General features: G+C 35.4%; 1 long non-coding RNA gene across 2 annotated transcripts in view; it reads left to right on the forward strand.

Moving 5' to 3' along the window:
- Positions 1-9,489, forward strand: part of LOC113069609 (uncharacterized) — a 9,764-nt gene extending 275 nt beyond the window's left edge. The window contains exons 1-3 of one of the 2 annotated variants that reach the window (XR_003279765.1): positions 29-738; positions 8,826-8,940; positions 9,352-9,489. This is a non-coding gene — a long non-coding RNA (uncharacterized LOC113069609). Of the gene's footprint in view, positions 1-28; positions 739-8,825; positions 8,941-9,351 lie in introns of those variants that run through there. The other variant, XR_003279766.1, reaches the window with a different exon arrangement.
- The last annotated feature ends 1,945 nt before the right edge of the window (positions 9,490-11,434 follow it).

Raw genomic sequence — 11,434 nt, forward strand, 5'->3', positions numbered from 1 at the left:
ATATCCTGCTCGTGATCAAAGCTCTAACGGCGCTGCGCTCATCGCGATGCTCCTCCTCATCATCATCATCTCTGCACGCTTGCGATTCGTTTTTCCCCAGTTGCATGCATTCAGTGTTTGTAATAACCACTATGAACGGTGCATTTACACTTTAGTCTGGCATGAAGTAGCCTACTGAGAAGATAAGCGAACCTAGAATACATGTGTCAATGTTTGCTGTTAGGATGATCAGCTGATTTCTCAGCAAAGCACGAGAGCTGCGCTTCTACGTTTTTTTTTTAATACGGGATTTTCCCAACGGAAAAATATATGACCGAAGCAACTCATTTTAATTTGTCAGAAAATGCCCCATGCTTTCCGAATTTATCACCGCTTATTTTCATCAGGTAGTTAATTTGAAATCCGAGCGACGAGGAGCACGCGCGTCCACTCGCAGTGAGCATTTCGCATCTACCGCCTGATATTTCCATCCCCTCCATTGTTACTTCAAATCTAACGGAACCTCTACCAGAGCCGGTGTTTGATCCTTATCACATGCAAAGACTGATCTCGTCAGCTTGCGTAACATAGAGGAAGATTTCATCCTGAGAGCATCTAATTTGCTCTTTGTGCACGCGCCGTTTTGAGGACTTGATCAGCTCGGAGCTCCATCATTCATCACTCATTGATTGCTCCAGTGAAGCTCTGATTTCTCTGGTGTGCCCGAGGGAAAGATTGAGATGGATTGGCGGTTGCAGGGTAGGGTGGAAGACTATTTAATTTTAAGAAATATCCTCACTACTGTCTGTGGTTAATGCAGACCGTTATTTTACTCGCTTTGGCATTCTATCTGAATGAGGACACTAACGCTGACAATAACGTGTTTTTTTAGTGTAAATATCAGGTTTTCAATTTTTATAGACACCGAAACCTCAAGTAATTGTGTTTTATTAATAATAACTTTTAAGAAAATCAACTTGTATCATAAGATAATTAACATATTTAGTTAGACAGTTGGAAATGTATGTAGCCTAGTGAAAACTGTATCCATGACACCAGACTCCTGGTTTGAGATAACTATATTTTGTCTTCATTATAGATAGTGTTTTGGCTATACTACTTTGCCTATACAATTATCGTGTCAAGTCATCTGTTTAAAAACGAATAAGTGCTTTCCATAGTAAATCTAAATAGTTACTTCAGAGAGATGTGTAGATGTTGAAGACATGAGGTGGTTTTAGTTGGTAAGGTTGTTTACTGGTCTAATATTCCTTTAAATTCCAAATTATGTTATTTGTATTGTCTGTGCATGAAAAATTATTATTATTATTTTACTTCTGTTAAGACAGCCTGTTTCACACTGCATGGACAAGTAGTACTTGATAGTGATAACTGCAGGTTCGCTTTGTACTCTCACACTGATGGTGAATCCGCAGCATCAAGAAACTTTGGTTTTATACAGATAATAAAGTGATTTCGGGGTTACTGCATTAAATGATTTTTTTAATAATGACCATACAAATTAAAATGGTTATCTGGGGTAGGCTTTGATATTTATGACCAGCTTGATCTTTGTGAAATCTAATTCATGTGAGGAGGTGGATCACATTTACATCCAAGTCTTCATATAATGGAACCCAAAACTTATATTTTCTGACCTCAGTCACATGTAATCAATAAGTGAGTAACTGTGTGAGTATTTTAAATCCGTAGTTGAAATTAATTTCATATTATTAAGCTATTTTTTTTAAAAGGTTGTGTTGATAAATAATATTAGTGAATTTTACTGTATGTTCTTCTTATTTAAGCATATCATACCTCGCAAAAATCTCTCTTCAGCAAGGTGATGTAGTTAGGACATTTACCAGCAAAAGCCTTATTAGCATGCCAAATTTTGGTTTATATGGGCCTGATCTTGACTATTTCAAAATCTTAACTATTTTTTTGGTGATTCTGTATGAATTTGTAAGTGATTCTAACAGAAATGTACAATTTGTTTGGGAAAAAAAAAATTGTAAGCCTGCAAGTCCACCCCTAAATCTAACAGTCAGTGTGCCATATGAAGATTGTGCCAAAACGTACATATCCAATCATACAAAATGCATATAAATTAGCCACCAATTTGCCAAAACTTAAAATAAGTTATGAATTACCATGAGAGTGTGTTGCACTGAGCTGCTCTACCACCTAAACCTCATCCAATACTGATCCAGTTAGTTTATGTCAGGAGATCTCATCTCATTAAATGCAGTTTGCCTGTTATCAGGATTCAGTCACAATCTTCCTTCAGTGGCGGGAAATGGACAGTGCTTTTTCTCCAACTCTATAAAACAGAATTTCATTAAGAAACAAGGATTGATTTGACATTCTTTCCATGGAGCATGACTTGGACAAGGTTTGGGTGTTCCATTAGTTTCCCAGGCGTTGTAAAAGACAGAGTGAGAGGAAGTCTGAAGTTTGGTTTGGACCAGCATTTTGGGCTCCTTGGAAAGTGGGCCATAGGTCCCTGGGGTGAGTGAAGCTTTTCTGGGGCAGGCATGGCAATGACGTACAGGCAGTGCGGAATGGGTACGTACAGCACCGTCCAGTCATTCTGAAGGGAGCCGGGGGAGTGATATGCGGTCTGGAGGTAGGAAATACAGGTCTCGCTTCATAGTTCCCTTACTATAGATCTTCTGTTCTGGTTGAGGTCTCAGCTTGAGAGGTAGGCCAACTTTTAGAGCGATTTTTTTGAAATTACAGTAAGATTGCATTTGACTTGCATCGGTAGGTTGGAAGTTCACCGTAGATACTGTCTTCCCTCGCAACTGGCAAAAGTTAGTGAAATCGAAACTCTCTGCTGACCTCCAGTGCATGTAACAATTTTTCTCTCAACCATCGCCAGCTGTCTCTGCCCAAACCTAAGCACATTTGCAAGCCTCGACGCGCAGAGGTGGGACGCTATTTAAAGATCACACAAGCGTATCAGCTGCTCCCATTTCCGTGCTACGTAATTGAATCAGTGCATCCAGTTAAAGAACTAGTCCGTAGATTTGAAAGTTCTGTTCATAGAAGAGGACTCTACTTTCTGTCATCCTTTCTTCTTTTCTGTCACTTTTTTTTTTCCTTGTGTGTTTGGAGAATCAACCGTGTGTTACTCAGGCAGCTTGATGTAGGACACTAAACCCATTTTTATATGTGTTAAGCTATTCTTAGGCAGTCAAATAGTAGGCCTAGTTTTATACATCTGAGGGTTGTGCCGTAGAGTCACTCTTAACAGCGAGCTTTGGGGATGCGTTTGAGCATGCCATCTGCTCTGATACAATTTCTGTCATTGTTTCATCATTTCAGTCATTAAGTGACATCAGAGCTTTTTGGATTGGTCCAACAACTGACTATTCGTTCTTTGATGTTTAATTTATCTACATTTGTTTTTAAATATATTTATGTAGGTGTATTTTTGGATGTTTTTAATGGCAAAATTCTTCAGAAAAGCCGACTTTAAAGCATCTCTTCTACAGTCATCCACATTCAGATAAAAGTCTTTGGTGACTGTATTTTGTATCACATCTCATGCCTATTTTTGGAGCATCCTACCATGGTTGTTGTTTAAGGCTCTTTTATTTATTTTTATTATTTTATTAAGTGTCTTCTCCATTGTTGCAATGTTACAGAATAATATAATTTATGATGAACAGGGGTTGACCAGTTCATAGTTGATCCATGATCTTTATGAACCAGGCCCCATGGTTCATTGCGCATGTGATCCATGGATTAATTGCATAATGTAACCATAATAGAGTGAAAATGTATCATTTGAACATGGTTACATAAGTGATTTTAGATCATTCCAGCGCAAGAAGCAGCGAAAGAGAACTTGATTCATTTCTCACACACTGTTTTCTATTTACACAGCTGTACACACATGAAGCATGTGCAGAGAGGTGTGTTTCAGACAGAGCATGAACACCGAACTGAATCCTCTTTCGCATCTCCTTGACAAATGCTGAGAAAGAAATCGGATGTGTATCATTATATTGGACCTGTGCATCAAGTCTTAAAAGGACAGCAGCTTATAAATACCGGCTCATTCCAGTAATGCTCATTAAACAACAAAACATCTTGGACAAATATTAATCTATATTTAATTTATGCTGTGAGTGTGAACTCTATGCAGTTTTATTTTACACTTAATACATTTCTGTATCAGAATATTACTATTGGGCCTTATTTTGTTCGTAACTTTGTTCTGTTGTATTTATCTATGCTTGTAATTTGTGTTTTGTCGTTTGTTTCTCGTCACTAAAGCCGGTTCTCTAACCAGCGGTAAATTCCATCAGGTGCGTGATTTCACATAGAGCAGCTGTAACTACACAGAGCCGTTGTTAACTGACCAGCTGCGCAAATCCACGCTGATAACCGGCTTTACTGACTAGATGCGCATTAATTATCGGCCTAACTGGCTGTTCATTTGTCTTTATTTTTTGTACAAAAAAATATTTAAAAATTGTTTCAGTAGGTTAGTAGTTTTTGCTATTTTATCAGTAAGAAGTACTCCACATTAAATAATAAATGGAAAGCAAAGTGAAAACTCAAAAATAGTAATATGGTCCGAATAATGACTTTTGTTATCTGTTGAACCACTAGTGATTAATCTCATGATATATGACAAGTGTTTACTTTACCTTAATGTACCTCACTGTACCTCACCTTACTTGTCTTGTGGCCTGACCCCAGTTTGAAAGCTCAGGTCTACTTGATTAAGCAAACCATTGACTAGTCGATTTTGTAGCTTTGTACTGTCCTACTTTGGAACAAATGAAGAGCTTTTTTGCTTGTTTTTGTTTCTGGCTCAAGAGTATTTTTGTTCAGAGTGTGAACTAGCTTTGGTGTTCACATGTAGGGGTTCTGACGGAGAGCGAGACGTCAGAGACACACAGTAGATTCAATAACAGAATGCACATCGGTTTTATTTCTCTTCCAGAATTTTCCAGTAAGAAATGTTTACTGTTTAGTGACGTGCGAAATGAAGTACAATGCAAGGTCAAATGACATTTGTCTTAGAAGTTCGTTTTAATTCTGTTTCCATCTAAATCTCTTTTTTTAAATATATTTTTATAAATTTTTTAGCTTTTATATCATTTATGGGTCAGCACCTGAACAGTTTGGTACCACACTAATTTTGCCATGTGTAATTTACAGTACGAAGGATTTTATTTCCCCGAGTGCACATCCTAAATGGTGCACGACAGAGGCTGAGGAGTTAAGCACCCAAAGAAGAAATAGGCCAGTTGCATCCTTTTCTTCACACTTCATGTCTTAAGACTGTGTGTGTGTGTGTGTGTTGGAGATTAGCATGTGTTAGGTATCACTGAGTGTCAGGTTCTTGAGGTGACACTCTCTTTGCATTTGGAAATATGACTACATGCTCACTTTCTATCCTGCGTTTTAATAGTACCATTGATGCACACATTCAAGTCATATTCATCTCATAAACACTACACACATGAATGCTGCATGCATGCATACATTATCACCTTTTATGGAAGTACCCTCCACATTTTTCCAGTTTACAGTGTGACTCACTGCATTGATGCTTCTGGTCCAGGGGTGTGAGAACAGATTTATCTGAGACACACACATTTGCTACGGCACTGAAGGGTCTCCAGTTCATTCTCTCAGCTCTTTTGCCCATCCAGCACAAATTCCTAAGCCATTCCCATCAGCATGAAGCAACAGCAACATTCATTTCTCCAAATCAGATGCGAGTTGTATGTGGAATAGTGCACTGTTTGCAATGAGAAATATTTTAAACCGTATTATGGAACTCACCTCATTAAAATAAATGTTAAATGCTGTGAATGGCTTACATTTATCATCAATTTCAGAAAGTAATGATTATTTATTTGGTTTTATTTTTGCATATATTATTATTGGAGAGTATTTATATATATATATATATATATATATATATATATATATATATATATATATATATATATATATATATATATATATATATATATATATATATATATATATATATATATATATATATATATATATATATATATATATATATATATATATATATATATTTTTTTTTTTTTTTTTTTTTTTTTTTTCATTTGTCAAGTTAATCTTTAAAAACTATTTAATAACTCTTGTCAAAAATCCATAAATGCAATATGTTGTAATGCCTAATGCGCTTGAGGCATTTACAATAATCTACTTTTTTTGTGTGTTCTATTATTAATTTATTATTAATTTAAACAAAAGTATATGCAAATTTATTTGGCAGTTTCTTATTTATCAGCAATAACATGAAAACAATCATCAACATATCTGCTTATTATTTTATTTTGGTTAGTAATTATTTTCTTTATTCCGTCGCGTGTAATACTGTTTTCAGTTCTGGCAGTTTGATCAAATAATTTAACCCATTAAGAAATAAAACAATTTAATAACACTGTCTTAAATGTATATATTAGAATCTTGTCATGCCTAAATTTGCTTGAAAATAATTAAGGTAAAATGATTAGGTACAGTTGATGTTCCTTCTGTACAATAATTTAGCATATAATAGTGTATGTATATTGCACTACATACTGAAAAATATAATAAGGAAGTAAACTGTTCCAAACTAACCACAGGTTCTTCTGTATTCTTGTGGTATAAAAGTGGTATAACATGGCTTGAGCAGAACGTCCTGTTCTTGTTTTTGGTTTTGAGATAATAATTCAAACTGTTGACTAGACACAGTTAATGTAGATAAGTAGGCTTGGAGAACTAAAATACCGGAACTAGCTTGTTGAAGAGCTAGACTATGACCACATGGAAGGATTGATTATTTGATTTATGCATAGCTTTGGTCAATATTACTTTGTGGTTTCGATACCAGAGTCACAGCACGCAAACCACTTGGCCCAAAACAAGAATGCAAGGTTTCAGAGACCAACCAACAAAAAAACCCCACCAAGAATTCCCGTAAAAGCCTAAATAATTCTGCTTTAAAATCCTTATTGTGACATGCTTCAAAAGCACAAATGAAAGCAACAGCTATGAAAATACTAGGTTTACAAAGATCAGTTTCGACATTGTGAAAACGCTGCTTGATTTTCACACTCGATTAAGTCGAAGAGCATGTTACACCGTATTTAGTATTCCAGCTGCTTGGTCACTGCTTCTTCACAGCGGTATACACTGTTGTTCTCACTGAGATTCGCATAAGAGCCTGTGTGGGCTCCCTGCAGACAAGCTTTTTATAGTGTATCCACGTCTGCAACAATAATAGCAATACACCTTTCTTTTGAAAGTCAATATTTGTGTTGTTTTTCCCATCAGAAAAGAACAGCGTGATAAGAGAACGCTAGAGTTATGGTCAGACTACCAGCAGGGGTAGATGTAAGAGCTTGTTTTGCCTTTTAAAACGAACCACAATTGTACATATACATTTCCACTTCTTCATAAAACCTAAATTCCCAGAAGAAAAGCATCTCTTTTGCATGTCCTTTTTAATTTGCACTTGCTTTCTGTACTTTTGTAGTTTGAGTCTAGTCGTGTGTGCTTTAGGTTTGATCATAGTTCTCGAGGAAGTTGCAAAGACAAATGACCGCAGTTAAGGATAATTTTGGTGTCTGAAACCTCAAAAATTTGAGGCTGCTGGAGATAATGATCGTAGCTGAAATCGGTTGCTTAACTCCTACGCTGCCTGTCGCATGCTTATGCTTCCCTGGCTGCTTAACATACATATGCAAACTCTGTAGACCTTTTATTAATACTTCCACTAAGATGCAATAAATTTATCAAATGTGACCGTAACGAGTTTTACATTGTTACAAAATTTTCATTATAAATGTTGTTGTTTTTATACTCAAGGTATCCTGAATATTTTTTTTTTTTTTTTTTTTTTTTTTTTTTTTAAGCAACACAAATGTTTAATAATAAATATATCTTGTGCACCAGATTTCAGAAGGATCATGTGACACTGAAGACACTATTTTTGATCATATTAATGCAGCTGCCACTCCAAGGACCCTTTCCTTACTCTGTCTCTGTACATAAAGATTTAATTTAATTCTAGCTTGTATTTGATTGGCAGTGGCACTAACTGTATTTTGTGTAACTGTAGATCTATCGCAGAAATGACATTAGCTGAGCTCAGGTGAATGTTGTGCAGACTTCTGCTATTTCTCTCTCTCATTGCGATGAAGCAGAAGTCGAAGTGCGGTGAGACTGCTGTCTGTCTACGTTCGGTTTAATCGATCAATGCCCCTGGAGATATTCTTCAGCATTTTTCTTTCTCGTTCTCTCACTCCTACATTTATCCATCCTCCACTTCAACTGACAGTCCATTACAGTCTGATGTGCCCTGTCTGTTTTGTGTGTCCCTCTGCTAGACACGCTCTCATTTTATTTGCGTGTGTTATCTATCCTTTCCATCAACGTCTTTTAGATAATTGCCTTCTATTTGCGGTCGTTTCTTACTCTCTTCTCATCATTTCCCTTTTCATTTCTGGTGCTATTTTTAATCAAACCACTATGGTTTTTGTCCCATCAGTTGTGCAACCTGGAGGTGTGACACATACTTTTAAATCTGTCGGATGAATTTCTTGCCACCTTAATGGTGTGAGACATGTGACTAATCAGTGTAGGACCCACCGAATCTCCCAAGTTCTTCAGGATTTGCAAAGATTACACTTAAAGTGAAATAACAAACATCATTCAAGCTTACGAAGGAGTCTGAGAGTGAAGCTTTTGAGGATGTTCTTGAGGATAACACACTATACTGATCGCTCTCATGAACCTGTGATCACAGCTAGTGAATATAATATAAGTGAGTTTTGCGTTTTCTTTCTGTATTACAGGAATCCCCTGGAGATGAGCAAATGCACCCCATCTGCTGCTTTGAACCATTATATATAGACGAACAGAGGCACCACAGACGACCACCCCCGTACAACACCAATGACCTTCACCATTGTATGTTTACCCATTCATTCGGAGTAGATTCTGTTTTGAAGCTCCTAGTGGTGATTCATGAGAAATGCGTGTTTTTTTATCGACCCAAGAAGGCTGAATATCCCTATTTTTATTATTATTACTATTATAATTGATTTCATTTATTTATGTTTTGTTTTTATTATTTTGATCAATTAAGTTTTATTAATCTTCACTTAAATAAAATGTTTATTTCTGACACTGAATTCTGCCAAGGGGTGAGGGAGTGTGAATCACATTTTCCCGTAAGGACACCCTTTAAAGCCTCTTGTGGCTTATTGCTTTATTAAATCATTTGAATGCCATGTCGTCTGTCTGTAATAATTAGTAATGAGTGGTGCTGTAAATGAATGGGCTGCCTATTTAATTATCTTTGTTTTGCTTTAATTACAGGATCCATTTATTGTTGTGTCTCAGATTCTGTAATGGAAAATAGAGGTGAGTATTTATTGCCGTACTTTGCCTGGCCTTGATACTAATGATGCTGAATAATTGAGAAGAAACGTTCCATTTTGATTAACATTGATTAAGCTCCAGAAACCAAGGTGTGATTTTGATTTAACATGGCATGTCTTGGTACAGTTGTTTTTGTCAAAACCACGATTACTACACAGTCTAGACTCTGGGATGCAGCCATTGTAGAAAAACATTTGTTATTCTTTTGCAGTGGTGTATAAATAACCTGAAAGTCATACTCAAATAAAAGTACAGAAATCTTACTAGAAAATTACTTTGGTAGAAGTTGAAGTCACCTTTTGGAATATTACTTGAATAAAAGTCTTAAAGCATGTGATATTTATTGTACTTAAGTACAAAAAGTATTTTTTAAATCTAAAAGTACAAGTAATGCAACATGTAAAAGAAGCAAATAAATATGTATGTAAAAATGTTCATACACAGCTTGAGTAGCAAGATTGTCTTCAGTTTTAACAATTTCTTCCATTTTGTATTTTTGGGTAAGAATAGGAAGCACTTCATCTGGTACTAAGTGTCTTTCATTCCAACATAAAGAAAACATTTCTGGAATCTGCATCTGAAATAGCATACACAGTTAAATGTATCTCAGAGGGGACATGGACGCATTTAACCTGTAGTTACAGATGCATAAATAAGCTTAATGTTTTTTTTTTTTTACATAAAATTTGAATTACTGATATTTGAAATCATTTAAAACTGAAAAAATTGTCGAAACGTGAAATTGAAATCACCAGTAGGTGATAGCAAGTGAATGTTAATAAGTGAGTCATTGAGATTCAATGATTCATTCAAACGGCTGATTCATTCAGAACAAAGGATTTGACTGTGTTAAAAGAGGTGAATTACTAAGATCATGTTATTCAACCGATTCATTCAACATTGAATTCATTCTGATTAAGTAAATCGTCCATTGATCAGAGACGCCAGACGCCAAAACATTAATGATCTTTGTCTTTTGAAACTAATTCTTTCATTGGCAAAACTTTGCGCTGAAAAACAAGCAATAATTAGTCTAAAATGTAAGTCACTATTGCTTTACCTCAACTTGTAATAAAATTAATTATTAAATGTGGTTCATATGGCATCTGCAGAAAAAACGTTACTTTACTCTTTGTGGTGATATAGATTACGTTAACTAGGCCTACATTAAATTTATAAATATTAAAAACAAACGAATAATTTTAAGAATGCCTGGAATATCGAGCTTTAATAGACTAATGATCAATGTGCGTGCACTCTGTGTGTGATTTGGTGAGATAGCCTTCTTGATAACGTCAGATTGCACATCTTTACAACAACAACATAACATATTATCCAGACGATGCTGTATACCCCAGACTCAACTTGAGTGGAAACTGAAATCATCTGCGGTTGTTCATGCCGCGCACTTGTTTGCATATGAGCAAAATGTTTGGGTAACACTTTAGAATAAGGTTCCATTAGTTTAATGTTAGTTAATGTATTAATTAACATGAACAAACAATGAATAATACATTTATTACTGTATTTATTCATCTTCGTTAATGTTAATGAAAATACAGTTATTCATTGTTAGTTCATGGTAATTCACAGTGCATTAACTCATGTTAAACAAGCACAACTTTTGATTTAAAAATGCATTAGTAAATGTTGAAATTAACATGAACTAAGACTTATAAATGCTGTAGAAGGATTGTTCTTGCTTAGTTCATGTTAACGAACGTAGTTAACTAACATTAACTAATGGAACCTTATTCTAAAGTGTTACCAATTGTTTTTAGGAGTCTAACTTGCAAACGCCAGACCACTGATTCGTCAAACCTGTTTTCCTGCGTCTGTGTCTTCTGACTATTTTATAGTAAGTAACGAATATACTTAGGGGAAATGTATCGGAGTAAAAGTCTACATTTTAATTAAGAATAAGAGGAGTAAAAAGTTGGCTGAAATATAAAAACTCAAGTAAAGTACAGATACTCCCAAAATACTTAAGTACTGTAATAAAGTTACATCACTGTTCATC

Source organism: Carassius auratus, unplaced genomic scaffold, assembly GCF_003368295.1.
Source record: "Carassius auratus strain Wakin unplaced genomic scaffold, ASM336829v1 scaf_tig00001819, whole genome shotgun sequence".
NCBI classification, from domain to species: Eukaryota; Metazoa; Chordata; class Actinopteri; order Cypriniformes; family Cyprinidae; genus Carassius; species Carassius auratus.